The sequence below is a fragment of the Pinus tabuliformis genome, chromosome 7, assembly GCF_031772625.1.
Source record: "Pinus tabuliformis cultivar Carrire ecotype Pingquan chromosome 7, CPIR1, whole genome shotgun sequence".
NCBI classification, from domain to species: Eukaryota; Viridiplantae; Streptophyta; class Pinopsida; order Pinales; family Pinaceae; genus Pinus; species Pinus tabuliformis.
In genome coordinates this window covers 1,013,949,246-1,013,966,902 of record NC_142293.1, presented here as the reverse complement: position 1 = coordinate 1,013,966,902, position 17,657 = coordinate 1,013,949,246, and positions in this window count along the sequence as shown.

Here is a 17,657-nt window from a genome sequence, read left to right as displayed (position 1 = left end):
GTCAACAAGTCTAAGCAAGGTAGTTGTTGGTTACAAGGCTGTGATGCCAAGAATTTCGTGAGTTGTTGTTGTGAGAATGTTAATTGCTACCCTTAAATAAACTAAGCATTTGGAAAAGAGAGGCCATTTATCTGTACTGTGACAATGGGGTTTCCTGAGTCTTCATATTTTACAGGTGTCTCTTTGCCTAGTAATAAATTAGACAAAGTCCCGACAACATGGACAGTTGGGGTTACTTTTGTTTTCCTCACAGACTTCTTTATACAAAATTCTTTAATATTTTTGGCATATATTGGAATGTATTGAATAGCCTGGATGAGGGGTATCTTTATAAAAATATTCTTGAGTTCACCTAGAATATCAAAGTCGGGGTATTCTATTGGGCATGGTATCATTAGTCTTTTTGGGAATGATGGGGAAGTAGTTATGATCTATTCGCATGTTTTCTCCCTGGCTGTATCTTCCCCTTGTTGATCATCTATAGTCAAAGGCTTATTTGGGTGCAGTTATTTAGGTTGCATATTTTTATCCTCGTCTAGAGTGATTATGCATCCAGATCTTAACTTGAGTTCATTACGCTCTCCAAACTTAGCTTTAGGGTCCAGACCCTCAATGATTTGTAGTAACTGGATTGGTCTATTGTTGGGATTGGGGTTGGGTTGGGCTGGGAGTTGCAGTCTTATATTAGATTAAGGATTTTTTTACAACATTTAAGGCACTGGTAAAGTTGGTTGAGACAAAGGAACTGTCCCCCATAGGCTAGTTCGTGGATCTTTGCTAATTTGATTGCTAGTTCTGATTTTGTGAGGTGGAAGGGAACCATTGAGATGAATAGGGATTGTTATTCCAGAATGGTGGAGGATAAGAGGGATTTGGCCAATTATTGTTTGGATTTCATTGGTTGGGCCATGGTGGCATAGAAAATGTTTAAGGTGGCCATGTAGGAAAATGTGGCTAGTTCTGCCATGCTGCACCTAAATATTGCTGAGAATTATATTGTGAGGGAGGAAAGAATGAATTTGGATTGGTAGGCATACCTGTCTGATGTGCTTGCCATTGATGATGCTGGTTCGGCAGATATACCAGTTCCACTTCTTCTTCTGCTTCCTTAAAGATTTATTTTAATCTTGGGAGCGATGAACAACTTTCCGTGACATGCTCCTTAGTGCATATGGCACATACTTGTATCATATCTAGTGGGCATTCATTATGATTGTGTTTCTTTCTGCAACGGGGACAGAAAATAGCCAGGTTTTGTTCTGCTTCGACCTTCTTTCGTTTAGCTTGCATGATATCCAATTGTGTCGTTAGGGTCCCCAGGATATCACTCTTGAGTTCTAATAGATTACCGATTTTGACTCTTGTAATGCTTCCTTTTGAGGCTTTGTTGTCTCTGGTGATCGCATCACATTCGACTAGCTTTAGAATTGTATTGCCCCTGGAGCACGTGATGCACAAGTCTATAATATTGTCATAATATTCTTGATAAATATAACCCTTACTCATTATATTCAGTGTTTCTACCCATTAGTCTTTCATACCTTTAATCATTATGGTTTTTAGAATATTATTAGGCAGATTTGGATAAGGAGATCTTTGCAGATTATATTGGAAAAGCTCCACATATTCTTCTAGAGTCTCATTGGGCTTAGCTACCATTTGAAATATTTCATCTTTTAGTTCTCTAGTTCGGCAATAATCTTGGTATTTTTTAAGGAAGGATGCTTTCATCTATTCCCAGTCATTGAAGGTACCTCCATCAAGTGCCATAAACCAATGTAGGCTTACTCCCTTCATAGTAGAGGGGAACACTTTCAACTTCTAGGGGTCGGTGGTGTAATCATAACCCCTACATAGGACATTGAATTTGAAAAGGAATGCATCAAGGTCTTTTGAGGTTAGCCCATGAAAGGTAGGAATATTCTGTAATGGGATAGCTTTCATGGGGGCATTGACAGTTGTGTCCAAAGTACGGTATTGTAACATAGAGTTTTGGGGATGTTGCTGATTATTGCCCATTTGGTCAAAAATATGCCAATATTCTTCAGGGATCTTTGGAGTTGGAGAGTTGTTACTAGGATGTCCAGAAGAGGCTAGAATGATTCTAACAATGCTACCTCCATCCAGAACACTGGGTGTCCTCTATTCAATCACTACTTCAAGAGATCTAGGGTTTGATGATTTAATTTCAGGATTACCTGTTTCTCCTTCTCCTTCACGGAGGTAGCAAGAATTCTCTTCTTGTGAAGGGTGTGGTTGTGAATTTTTAATATCTTGAAAACTATGTTCAGACCCTTCAGTCTTACTATGAATCTTAGTGTTAACTACAGATGGTGATCCTGTGGCCTGAAGGGAAATAGTAGGATTTTTGGTAGGAACAGTTCGGGGTCCTACTGATGACTGAGACTCATCTTTTCTTATGATTTCGTCAATAAAGGTTGATCGTCCAAGGGTCATCGGTCCCTTAGATTTTTCAGGTTTGGGGGGAGGAATTATATCTTTTCCTGGTCTTTTCTTCTTAGTCATTCATACAAAAATAGAAAAGTTCATTTCTACCTTAAATTCCTAAGCAAGTCTGCTGGAAAGAGGGCAAGGAGTGAGCATTTTACTCACTCATTACGCAGGTTCTTACCTCCCGTTTTTAATACCCAATTCTCTCTCAATAGACAAAAATCACTCTTTTTAAAATGCCAACACTCTCCCTAGAAACAACACCAAAATGTTGGGTGCTAAAAGGTGTCTTCTAAAACTCCTAATTGCCTCACATTAATTATCAAACTGGGTAAGTCTTTTTATTCGAAGAGTATATACAATATGTGTAGGCTACAAATCCAAAGATTAATGCTTTAAAATAAGTTATTAAATTCAATATAAGAGTAAATGTATGCAATCATAAATCTCAAGCTTGTAACTTTAAAGGAAATAATTCATCTAAGCATCATGACTCAATCTCAAAAAACACCACAATTTGATCTTAATCAAACAATTTGAATGATAATCAACTGAGAGCACTGTAGCATTAACTGAGCTCTTTCAGCTGGACTTAAACTACAAGATAGAAGGAAAGCATTTAATCAATCACTCTCTATTCTTTAATTAACCAGAAATGATTCTTTAACTAATAACTAATTCAATCCATGATATGAATTAAATAAAACCAACTAGGATTGTGTATTAATGAAATGAATACAAGAAATCTGATTCGACGAAAATAAATCAACTACAAAGCTATAAAGTAGAATAAACTTGCAGGAAATGGAAAAAGCATAAAACAAGGAAGAGCAATAAGATCCACTAGAGACTGGGCCCTAGCCACCAACAAACATTGTTTAGCTACTTCAGAATATCTGAATGAATAGCAATGCAAGTTGTATATTAATCATCAAAGTCACTTGTCATTACAATACGATCTTGTTCTTCAGAATCACTCTTCTATAAATTAAAATTACAATCGAAGTAAAAGAGATGAGAGATCCCTCTTCAGTTTTCCTTTTTATAGTCAAAAGGAAAAAGATAGATGTGATCCCTCAGGATCAGGAGATCCTGAGGGATTCACAACTAAATTCTATCTTCAGACAATTCTTCTATCTTGTGTTGATCTTGTTGATTCGTTCCTTTGTTCAACTGCACATGATGCATCTCATTTCCCTTGATTAGCTTTTGTTGTTCCGACTTTGGAACATCATATGTTCCATCTGCTGTTTTCATACATAAAAAGTAATGAGATTCAGTTTGGTCAGTAAAATCGTATCAAGAGCAGTTGCATTCACTCCTTATCAAAATCCTATCAATATGTTATTATATCATGGCACAAAATGGATAAGAAAGGAGGAAAAAGATAGTAATAAAGAGTAAATACATACCTATTGCAAGGTTGAACACCAAATATGTTGATCCAATGCTTCTTTTGACTTGGCCTCCTAAGAGGAAATAGACCTTTAACTTTGGCTACTTTGTTGCAGCTAGGGAAAACAAATATAATCCCTTCCAAACTGCATATTTAGGGTCCCTTTTATAGAGAATAGATTACTTCTTATCATTCATTCTATATTGCAAATAGGGTTTCCTCATAACTATAAATCAAGGCACATCAAATAGAATATTAGAATGTTGTGATATAACTCCTTTATAGAGACGTGAAGGTGACCCTCTTAATTTTCAATTAGGGAACTATTTCTAGGTCTGGGATAGCAACTGGATATGACACTTCCTTAGTGCAGCTAGGGCAGACCTTGAGATAGAAGATTAGGGACCTTTTAGGCAACGTATCTTAGACTACTAGAGATGTCCAAATCTTGACATTTCTGAGGCTACCATATGACTATAGTCCACCCATTAGGACTGCGACTTGATGGGCATAGAAACATTCTACTTAACTGTGGCTAGGTCTTTCTATTAGGCCAATGTTAAGTCTTCTTCATTAGGGAAACACTAGGGCTTCATTACGAAAGGGTTAGAGCTTCATTAGGGCAGCATTAGAAGCCCATATTCATGACTGCATTAAGCCTTCATCTTCATGCCAACATTAGGGGCTAGAGTATCTTCGTTAGGGCAGCGCGGATCCTTCTTTCCCATGGAAGCATCTAGGGCAACTCCTCTTAGGGTATTGTATATTCTTAGGATCTCTCCTCCCACCAAAACCCAAAGACAAGTGGAGAGGAAGAGATCAAAAGAAGAGTGTGTGTCCAAATGACTAGCAAGCCCCCTCTTTTTATACTAAAAAGTTGAGCATAAGTGGAGGAAGTTTGGTTGCTGGCCAACCTTGACGAATTGTCCCATAACACAAATAAATTCATATCTCCATGAAGAAATGTCATAATTAGATGATCTTTAGATCAATCCTACACCTCTCAAAAAGAAGAATCCAAGATAATATTAGTTGCCATAAATAAGATGACCCATATGGATTTTGGCCCTAGTTGTCAATTTTAACACTCCCTCTCAACTAGGGAGAATCCATCTACTAATCCATCTGCCAGACTATACTATCATTGCCATCATTTCCCTACACTGCTCTACTTCTATCTGCTTTGCTTTGTTGAACTATGAATAAGAAGTGATCGAGTATGTATCATACCATCCTCTACTGACCTGAAGTCAATCCCATATAAAAGAGAATGTCTCATACCACTCTTGCTAATTTGAAATTAGTTCCAAATAAAGAGAGTGTCTCATACCACTCTTACTGATCCAAAATCATTTCCAAAAGAGAGTGAGTTATATCACTCTTACTAACCTGAAATGAGTTCCAATTTATCCCATATCAATATCATCCTAGCATAAGGAGTACGGTAGATACACGATGCATCCATCAGTACTACTATGGTCCCTATCCTCATTTCCCTACTCATTGGCCAGATGAGAGGTACTTCCCATGAGTCCCAAACTGCATGGGTAGGATGTCTCAGTGGGAGAAGGATGAACCGATCATCCTACCTACATGTTTCCATGTGGTATCACAGGGGAAGTTTGAACCATTCACCCTATACATAGCACACCATTGGGGGAGGGTAAGTCACCCTGTGGTCGCTTGTCGCTACAAGAAGTACACCAATCCCCTTAGAGCTCCCAAAGCTCAATGTCCATATCATACAAGACACTTAGGAGAGAGTCTCTCCATGACTCCTAGTCATTCTCAAAAAGTTAAGAATTTTACCTTTCCCAGGGGCTTCAACAGAATATTGGTGACTTTCACATCAGTCCCAATGTGATGGAGCCTTCTTTCTCCTCGATGTATTATATCCTAGATAAAGTGGTACCTAATTTCAATATGCTTGGAGCGATCATAGAACATGAGATTCCTCAATGATTGAATCCGCCTCTGGTTTTCACATAAGATAACGATGGTATCCAACATGTGTCCAAACATCTCACTAAAGAGCTTCCACAACCAAGCAGCTTCACACGAGGTCGTACTCATAACTATGTATTCGGCCTCAGTGTTGCTCAAAGAAACCGACTTATGCTTCCTTTTCATCTAGGATATCAAAGCAGCACCCAAACAGAACCAAATAGCATCAAAATAATCATCTAGCTTCACTTTTTCGGTAGTGTATCTCAATCTATGAGAGATTCTACCCTAAAGACATCTCAAATGATTTTTGGCACCAATCCAGTGAGTCTCAATCATATATGAGATCAATATGCTAATTTCATAAAATATATTTGGATATGAGTTCATCAAGAACATCATTGCTAGTATAAGTTTATGAAACTTAAATGAATTTCCAAAATCAGGTCCGACATCACTACGACATAACTTTTGAAAGTTAAGCTCCATCGAGGTAGTCACGGGCTTGCAGTTCACCATTACAAATATAGAATCCAACTCCCTCTTACTTTTTCAAATGAGAGGGTCTTCACCTGTCAGAAAGAGGTTGTCATCATAAGGTGCTAGTATGAGAGGTCTATCATCCACAACCTTCAAGCAATGGTGTGGATTGGCTTCACTCCTAGTGAATCTCAGCTTCATCAGCTAACTATCAATCCTCTCATGTTGGGCGTGGAATACTCCTAAGGCATGTTTTGGGGCTTAAAGCCAAAGTTTTGACCAAGTCCTTTGTAAAGACTCTGTGAGTTGTGGGCGCAGATCACGAAATCATAATAGAGTCACAGGGTTCTCCACCCTTGTTTTTGCAATGTAATGCCATCTTGGAAGATCTACCCATGGTGCACGAACCATGGAATTGTATAAATAGAGCGAGGCTCTAAGTGTAGAAAGAAAATGTGAAAGAAAACAAGAAAAAGAATAAAAGCATGATGAGTCTAAGGGATTGAGTCGAGGTGTAAAGTGTGTCTTTGGGTTGTAGAGTAGGAGAAGGCTCTGCAAATATGTGCACAAAGGCCTAGTAGTCCACAGTTGAGTGCACGGACCCCTACAGCTGAGTGCACAGGGTAGGTCGAGTCTATAACTGTGGGAAGAATTAATAAAGAGAACTTTTAGCATATTTCTATGTATCTTTTCCTCTTTTATGTATTATTGGGTATAACATACAAGTTTACTGTTTATTTGTTGTGTGAACTCTATTGAATGTGTTGTATAACTAAATATAACATAATGCATCCATTTACGCAAAGATAACTAACTAGTGAAGGTAGATAAGTAAGATCTCAGGTGTGACTTAGGAAGATAGTGCAGAATGCTACTATAGCAACATGGAAGCCCCACAGCCCCCGGTTAGGGCTACGCGAAGGCAAGTATATTAGGGCACGAGGGACAAGGAAGTGCGCAAAGCAACCTACGCACAGGGACTAACGGTTGGACCAAATCAACCACTCAGACATCTTAAGGGTGAGGAAACCTAGTTCCAGCACCCCCCCACCACCAATACTACTTCGATTGAGGCCGTAGTCCATGCTCTGCAGAGTGTTGCTGAAAGGGCCAGTAGTACAAGGATTTATTTGGCTAATTAACTTTGAACCTGGGTCAGGCCCCAACAAGCCAAAAATGGTTCTATTTCCAGGACCAGGATCTTCATAGAGATGTCTAATGTCATATAATTGTTATCCAACAAAAAAAGGAATTGAAGATTGGTTGGATAGAAAGATTCACAAGTTTGCAGCACAGGAGAATAGGAATCTGCGACTATCAAAAGAAGAGTGGTTAAACTACTACTTATACATAGAGATCCATGAAATTTTCTTCACAACTTTTCCTACTGAGCTATATGAGTGGATCACGAAGCTAACAGATAGCTAGGGAAGGTGCAAGCTCGATAGAACTATTATGTGTACCCCAGAATTGGTGCACAGACTCGAAGCATTGGAGGAAAATATTGTGCATGTTGTTGATCACTGGCTGGATTGAATTATAGGAGGATTCATCACTGAGTTCACTCTAGATACTTCAGTCAGCTATAGCGAGGCAAAACTATGCTTCCTTAAAGGACCGCGAGGTAAGTACGTTAAGTCTTTGAACACTTAGATTAAAATGCTGCTTTGTGAAAAGCAGGTTATGAAATAAATTGATTTTTGGGGCTACACGAAGTGGGAGAGTCTACATAAACGAATAACTAGAAACTAGCCCCTTGATTTCATCTGCATGAGGAAATGAGGAAGAGCTCGTGAAGGTCTCAGAAAAAAGTGCAATCAATTTGATAAGGTACAAGATTTCATGGATACCACCCCCACCCACACCAACGACAGTTTCACTGCCTTACCCCCATCTTCGTCCATGCCACCTCTGCCACCAGCGTGAGTCAATATGGTGAGCGCGATAAAGTTGCCAGTGTTCAAGGGAGTAGGAAATGAAAATCCATACCAGTTTTGGTTCGTGATAAAAGTTGTATGGGAAGTGTAGGCAGTTACAGATGACAATATAAAGAAAGCAACATTGGTCAGTGCTCTGCAAGATTGCACACTGACCTGGTACATTAAGCATTATAATGACAATTTGAATGCGGGGATCGCAGATATCCAAATTGCGCTAAGAAAAGAACTTAGCAGGCTGAAGTCAGAGGTGCAGTCGATCATTAGATTCAAGGAAATCCTAATACTACCAGGAGACACCCCTTGGGAGTTGGATCAGAGACTAAAATTCACAATTTGCAAAGCTAACATGACATTGATGGATGGACAACACTATGAATGGTTTGTAGCATCGTTAGCGCCACATCTAAGGAACGCGTTATCAAAAAAGAGGCTAACAACTCAAGTGGAGGGCTTGGAGATCATGATGAGACTGCACGAGACCCCGATATAGGATCCTAACCTAGAAGTTTAACAGATTCACATGCAATTGAAAAAATTGTGCCTTGAGATGTAGAGTCTAAAACAATATAGGATAGCTCACTGAGAAGTGCGCGATGAGGTATGGTGCATAAAGTGCAAGGGTCAGGGACACGACAGGGGCCACTGCCCAGTGTTCGTGAATTACCTCGCAGGAGGGGCACCAATGGCATTGAGACCAGAGGCACAAGCAGGACCTAGCAACTATGTTGTGGTGAGTGATTTGTCAAATAAGAGGAAAGCATGCTACAGATAACTGTCATTTATTGCATAATTACATGTAGAATTCACAAAACTTGTTCTATAATTTATGTAGATCAGTGGGACATGATGAGCACACCTGTATATGTTATGAGTTGATGATGGATAGGACTCCCACCTACATATTTCTATCCAAAACGCGGGCCCTTAACTAGAATGTAGGGATGGCACGAACTGTATTTTAGGGGTGCAGACAAGGCCAAGGTGGAGGAGGACCTAAAAGAGGTCACGAACAACTGATATGTTACAATTGCGAAGGGCCAGAACATTATGCCTGCGACTGTACGAATAAAACTCATCCATCATGCCTGTATTGTACATTGTTTGATCATGAGATGGTTGATTTTCCCACGGTAATAGTGTAACTACATGATAAAGGAGCACTCCAATCACCCTCGACTAAGAACCTGCAAATAATGAGGTCTGAGCCACCGAGGAAGACCCTAATTTCAATATTGTGCTCCTAAGTGGAATTGCGGCAGGGGATGACAAAGGCAAGTAGCTTGAACTAGAATTTGATTTGGAGCACCCTAAGGAAACCTTCATGGAAGCCAAGAAGAGCTTCATTTATGCCTCCACTTCAGGAAGCGAAGACAGACCAGAGCTGGAAATGGACCCATAGATGCCCACAACATTCCTGAAAACATGCATGAAGTTGCTACGTGACAGCAAATCTATAAAGGGGTTGCAGGAACTCATAAATAGATGCTCTAGGACCGCATGAGGAGAACCACACGTAGTTTGGAAGCTTGGAAAGCACATGATGAGGACGAGAAGGGAAATGAGATTGACCACACAGATTGGGGAATATGAAATGGACCAAGTGATTCTGGACCTAGGATCAGACGTGAACTTTCTATCGAAGCAAACATGGCAAAGCATGGGAAGGCCTATGCTACAATGGTCTCCTATCCAACTGTGAATAGAAAACCAGCAAAAGATCCTACCTATGGAATGATTGCAAGGAATCATAATGGATATAGAAGGAGCAAGTGCGCTAGCATATTTTGAAGTAATAGATATTGTTGATGACAAAAATCCCTACCCCGCGCTATTAGGAATAGATTCGGCCACTAGCATGAATGGGGTGATAAATTTAAAGAAGAAAAAGATGATTTTGGAGAAAACGTCTCTGCGCATAGTGGTACTGTTGGACCTTGCAGAAGGATCACACTACACAGAGATAGTGTATGACTATGAAAGATACGACAACTTGGAATGCATCTACAAGATAACCGCGTGAGAGAAAGACTGAGTAAATCCAACTGCGAATGAATGAATCTGATGGGAGCATGAAATCTCATGCACATCAGATTTTGACGAAGAAATAGAACGATGGCAGAACCAATTACACGAGGTAACCACACTGAATTGTAAAATGATGATTAGATCATTCCACTGCGTATCAATGAAGGTAAGGGATCTGCCTACGTATGATGAGTTAAGTGAGGTAGATGACTTCCTCAATATATTTTAAAGAGAGGTGCCAGAACAACAACGTTTTGAAGCTTTGAAATGGGTACTTCATGCTACACCCGCGAGGTGGTGGGGTACACACCAAGGAAGCTTCATGGACTGGCGCGAATGCAGGAGAATGATGTGCATATGGTTTGGGAAGCCTTAGGTATGATTAACAGACAATATTTCCAGACAAAATGGTCTGCGCACCCACTTGTCCAGATGGATACAAGCTTATGGTATGAAACATGCGTGGGTGCACACAGTCTTAGCATTAGGTGACACGGTCAATAAGCATGGGTAGGCGAGGCAATGGCGTGAATGAGCCCTCTAGCTGTAACCACGAATTATGGGAAGACCAAGTGCATAGAAGGATATCCATGCAGAAGCCTTTAACAAATTATGTGAAGCGTTGAACAAGGTCCAGAATGCATAGTGGACTGATTAGGACCAGCGCGTACTAGAGGTTTTGTGGGCTTATAGGACCATGTGTAAGAAACTGATGGCCCAGGCACCTCGAAGGCTAGAATATCGAGTGAATGTTGTAATCCCCATGAATCATAAAATTCCTAGTCTGTGCATGGCAGCACAGGAAGATACGACGGTTTGCGGAGCCCTGGAAGAGGGGATCGCACAGCTGGAGAAAGCAGAACACTTAGGACCTGAGGAAGAAATCTGACAGGGAAATTTTAGGCTCCAAGAACTTGGGAAAGAAAGGGTGCGATTAAGGGGAAAAAATCACTCTGATGGAAGCGAAAGCCAAGAAGCTATAGGACGGGATCAAGAAGGATTTTCTTGATAAAGAGGCAAGGGTGATAAAACAGGGTGGACATGGTCATGTTGACAAATTTGGGGACTATCGATGTGAATTGATTAGCCTGATGCCTTGGATTCGGTCGCATATTACTAAACGGATCAACCATGGTGGCGCGCTGCAGACGATAGGAAGTGCGACGTAGCGAGTAATAATTGGATATTTTTTAAGAAAAGTGATGGAGGATGAGATGAAACCCTATACAAGTGGTGTAGCCACCTGACTGGCCATGGAAAGTATAGTCTTAGCGCTCCAAGTAGTTGAAAGGAAGCGCAAGACTCTAAACTACTTTGCTCGGGAGCTACACAATGTTGGAACTATGCGCATAAGTGAAGGGTCACAACGTCCGCAACCATGCATGGGGGGTTGCGTTGCCATGCAGGTTGTCTGGAAAGTGACCATTGGAGTCACTATTCACGATGTGATGCTCGACTTGAGACCAAATTGAGTGGGCGGAAAGAATTTAAGATGCTCTTTATGGGCAAGGTTTTGGAAAATCTATTGCCAAGGAAGCATTAATGAACCATATTTGGGGGGAACGGTCGAATTCAAATTCAAAAGGCACTATAAATTACAAAGGGTTGCCCAACAAACAACACTTGGTCATTTGCGAATTGATATGTTGCATGCCCTGCGTATTCTGAGCCGATATCTGTTTTCCCTATGTCGAGTGTTGATTGGGCCCCTAATTACGTGATTGAAATATTCCTGGACTAGCAAGATGCTAGTGTCGTGAGAAATTAGGGAAATTGTAGAAATGATCGCTGAAGAGTCCGTACAGGCCCTGACTATGGGGGATGACCCTGAAGGTGTCGGGATTGTGGTGGAAATCCCTAAATGACCACGCATGCTGAGGTCGAACAAGGACAAATAGTCGATGATCCCTATGTGTGTATCCCTATGAAACCCTCTGTGCACTAGGTTAACGATGGAGGAGAAAGGGAAATTCGTTTACTTGGAAACCAACAAGGAGGAGGAAGACTTGAAGGACCTTGTAATTGAAGAAGATGAGGACAAAGGCATGGAGGAAGAAACTAAGCCTACGCACCCTCCAACAAAGCTACCCTCCTATATCCCCTCGTAGAAGGGGAGGGAAAAAGTGCCCAAACATATCGACGAGAGAAAGAGCTCTCTCCAGACTCTGCGCCTCTCGAACTACATCATCTTTGAGGGCATGCACCTGGGGGGGCGCCTAACTTGAAATTTGAGGATTGGGATCTCGTTGACCACGAGAAGTTCCCTCATCTAAATACTACACAACTCATGAAGCCCAAATAGAACACTGCACTGGGGGTTATTGAGTTGGAGCTGCAAAAGTGGGTATGCAGAGTGGAAAAGGCAGGGTTACTAAACTTACTCTGGGTTCCACATTTCCACCATGCTCCAATAACAATATTCGTCATCAAGTAGCTACTCTCCCTGGTGCACAATGGATGTTTTTGGCTAGAGGAGCCCATCCCCATCATAGACCACTTAATCCACTGCATTACCCGGCTCCCGTGCAAAGGAGAGGACCCCACAGGCATCTTAGAGGGGAAAAGTTGTGACTTGGCCATCACAGAGGCCACGAAGAAGAAATACAATCTTGAGAAGAAGAAGAAAAGGGGCTACACCATATCCATCATCAACAAAAAGGTATTTAAGGTGGCAACGTAGATACTGGTGAGTAAAGTTATGCGCAAGTGTTGCGCGGATGAGGTACTCGTGCCGGTGGTGGCACTTGCTGAGTAGTGCGCGGAGGGGGTCTAGTTCAACTGGTCCGAGTTCCTAAGCAGGGAGTTCTTGGAAAATTTCTGCGAAGCCAAGAACAAGGAAAAATGTTCAACTATGCATGGCTTCTGCCGTCCATAGTTCTTGTGGAAGGGGAATTGCCAGTGGATAGTCAATTCCCCACAATTGACAGGGATCTATTGGAGGCCACGATGTATGCTTCGCTCTAGGCCATGAATGACATGAACCAGATCAGTGACAATAATATATTAAGGGTGTTCATGGAAATGAACATAAGAATGGGGATTAACCACAAGTCATAGTTATCATCCATGGTTTACAACAGCGTACAGTGTTTTGCAGAATTTGAAGTGAACCTCCATATCATATATATCAGAGCACGCAAGGACCCAGCCAAGAAATAGAGAGAGCTACCTTTGTGGCCATGGATGACATAATTTTTCATGTACTGGAGACATGGCCGCTGGAGTGACATGCCCCAGACACCACTGCAATGGAAAAGTTTGCGACATAGAAGAAGAAAGAGGAAGCCAAGCTGCACATGGCACAGTTGGTAGAGAAAAGAAGGCAAGAAGCAGGGGTAGCAAAAGTGCAGGAGGCTTGGGACACTACACAGACAACAACAGAATAGAAAAAGGTTGTAGTAGTAGTAGGAGCATAGGAGACAGCCTAGAATGTGCACGAGGGCCAAAAGTCGCCTTCGCATGGGCAAGAAGCAGAGGAAGAAGAGGGCGGCATGGACCCTGAAACCACATCAGCAAAACTAATGCACTAGCACCTCAGTGAGCGGATGGGGCCACACAAGAAGGTCAAGGCATCAAAGCTGTCTATCAACCCGATCACCCTTACTGAGGGTGATCTACACGACATCGGAGAGACAGTGCATGATGTCACATCAGAGGCCCTCCAGAGCTTTGCGTAAGAGAACCAAATTGTGTTGGGGGCCATCATAGTGCATCTGGATGAGTTGTAGGTGCGCTCTCCTTATGTTGGTACCCTTTTGACCAGCCTCATAGTAGGGACAACTGCAGTGGAGCAGATGCTGCACGCTCGGACAAGAAACACCATCGTTCTACTAGAAGGGGCACTGGTCACAAGAAATGAGGCCGATAGGCCTAAGATTAGTGCACTGAAAGGTATCAGGATCAACACAGTTGCACTCTCGTGGGAGACACTATACGTTTTGTAGGATGGGATTACCACATAACTATGGGCTAGGGAGAGTCATGCACTGCAACTGCTGAGCAAGAAAAATATCAACATGGAGTAGTTAGAATTTTAGCATCAAGAAGTGGTGTCGCAGAACAGGAAGATGGTACAAATATTAGAAGAAGCATGTCATATTGTCCCTGAGTTGGCCATCCCTATAGACGCACCAATAGAGGCACGGACCCACAAACTAGCAGCAGGGGTGTGTGAGGCACGGTAAGAAATGAACAAGATTCATCTGGAGTTGAACCTTCAAATAGGAGAGTTGCAGTTGAAGGCGAAGCTGTCCACCCCTCCAAAAGTAAAAGAACAATGTGCCAACACTATTACATCAGGGCTATAAGAGATCGACAATGCAGTACGGGATTTCACCAGAATGTTGGAGGAGTCATTTGAGGTCCTCGCGAATCTGCAGGAGGACCCCAACAACAAGTGCTTAGAAACAGAGGTGCATGAGCTCCAGCAACAGTACGACAGTGTAAAAGGGACCACGCAGATGGTGTCCCTCTCTCAGAGGCGCATACGAATGCAATAGGCCAAAGCACTGAAAGAGAAGGTGGATGCCGCATGGCACAAAGAAGTAGTCCTGAAGGCACATGTTCAACCTTGGATTGATGAGGCCTTCACCATTACAGAAAAAATTAAGGAAAAGCTCACAAAAAAGCAGGGGAAGAAGGAATAGATGTATGGAAGTAGTTTTGACCCTATAGTCTCGGATCAGTGGGTACAGGAGGTTCAACAGATAGCCACCCAGTGCGTTGCCGACCTTGCAACAGTTCAAATAGAATTCAAGGGACTCCTCACGAAGATTTACTCATTCATAGAGTGACTCAAGGGTGAGTCACGATGTTTGTGTTGGGGGCATGTTGGGCATGGAATCTCCCCAAGGCATGGTTTGGGGCTTAAAGCCCAAGTTTCGACCAAGTCCTTTGTAAAGACTCCGCAATTTGTGGGCATAAAGTGTAAAGTCATAATAGAGTCACAGGGTTGTCCGCCCTTGTTTTGTAATCTAATGTTGGCTTGGAAGATCTAACCATGGTCCACGGACCATGGAATTGCATAAATAGAGCGAGGCTCTAAGTTTAGAAAGAAAATGAGAAAGAAAGAAGAAAAATAATATAAGCATGATGAGTCTAAAGGATTTAATCGAAGTGTAAAGTATGTCTTTGGGTCATAGAGTAGGAGAAGGCTCTGTAGTTGTGTGCGCAGATGCCTAGTAGTCCACAACTGAGTGCGTGGACCCCTACAACTAAGTGTATAGGGCAGGTCAAGTCTGTAACCGTGGGAAGCATTAATAAAGAGAAGTTTTATCATATTTCTATGTATCTTTTCCTATTTTATGTATTATTGGGTATAAATTGCAAGTTTACTATTTATTTACTGTGTGAACTCTATTGAATGTGTTGTATAACTAAATATAACATAAGGAATCCATTTATTGGAAGATAAATAACTAATGAAGGTAGATAAGTAATATCTCAGGTGTGACTTAGGGAGATAGTGCAGAATGTTGCTTGAAAAGCATGGAAGCCCCACAACCGCTAGTTAGGGTTGTGCGAAGGAAAGTATATCAGGGCACGAGGGACAGGGAAGTGCGCGAAGAAACCTACACGTAGGGACTAACGGTTGGACTGAATCAACCTGTCATACATCTTAAGGGTGCAGAAGCCTGGTTCCAGCACCCTCCCATACTACTTCGAGTGAGACCTCAGTCTGTGCTTCATGGACTGTTACCGAAAGGGCCAATAGTACAAGGGTTTATTTGCCTAATTAACTCTGAACCTGGGTCAGGCCCCAACAAGCCAACATTTCATGTCAAGCTCAAGGGGTTTGATCTAAATCATAGAGAGATTTCTTCAACCTGCATACATGAGCCTCCATGCTCTTCTTAAGTTTAGGCATTCCTGTCACCATCTAACACACATCAGGTATGGCCCCATAATGAACAGACCTTTGGTGCTATAGAAGATATGTGTCAACTGACATGGTCCCTAATGGACTTCTTGCAACTTGATAGAAATTTCCAACCCTAAACCCAAGAGAAAAAGCATATTGAAAATCCATTTTTCAAACACATACGTTTCCATCGATGAATGCCACCTTGAAAACTTTGACTTCCATTGTTGAAATGGACACCAGGTTCTTATTGTGATCAAGTACATAAAGATATTATTGTAAATGAATCATGCTACCCTCATTCAATTGAAGGGTATCATTTCGTACACCCTTTCTAGGATAGGTGGCATTGTCTCCAAGAATAATTTCTGAAATTGTTTCCTTCTCTATCAAATTAGACAGAGCTTTCTTCTATTGAAGCACTACAGTCAATAAGCTAGATTCCTAAATAGTCTAGAGGAGAAGTAGTTATCAGAAACAACATTTGATTCTTCATACCTGGAGATCCTTGCTTTCTTGAAGAGTCAATCATTTCCTTGATGACCTACATTCCCTTTTCCTCTGCTTTGGTACTTGTCATTCCTTCAATCATTGAAGATGTCACTGGAATGATTGCCTGGAATTATCGTTATCATCATCAATTGATGTGTCCCTTCTATTTGGACACTCCTTTGCATAATGACCAAACTTAATTCACGCAAGGCATTTTCCTTTCCTTCCACCCTTAGATACAGACTTTGCATTGAAGTGATCATTAGGAAGGCCACCAGATGTTTCCACTACACCACTTTGATAATATTATTTTATTTGACTTCACCCTTGGTGAATTGAAGAGGGACGAGGGACCCATTGAGACTTTTGTCCTTTCTAACTATCTTCAGTGATTGATATTTCACTCTAGCTTGGGATTTTTCTTCACCTCAGCTCTGATACCATGCTAGTTTTAGGTATGTTCTACGCTTAGTGCAATTTACTTCAATTTTTCCATATCAGCTCAACATCAATTCTAGATTAGAAATCACATTTAGCATAATAGTAAAATGCAGATAGAACATAGACATAAATCACAGAATACAAGCCAAGACAAGAGGACACAAGATGTGGTGCTAGCCAAGGAGAATCCCCAATGTGGCGAAACCATTGATCAGTTCTTCTTATGTTCTTCAATAGTTCATTAGAGAGAGAGATAATAAATATACATGAGAAGTCAACATTTTGACTTATCACAATAAGAGCAAAGATATTCTCTAAGAAGATGACACACGAGGTAGTTGATCTAAACTTAGGTGAAAGAAAACTACTTCAATTGATCCTCCAAGGTTATTCCATCACAATGCTGCACCCATCACGCTGCTTCACTTCATCATCATGTTGCACCCATCATGCTTATGCTACACTTCATCAGTATGTCGATCATGCTACAACATTCATCATGATACTCCTGCATCCTACTAGCTGCACTATGTTGTACTCATCATGCTCTCAATGCATACTATAGTACGCCATCATCATGTTACTGCAATATAATGTTTCTTCCATTTACACTATGTTGTACCCAACA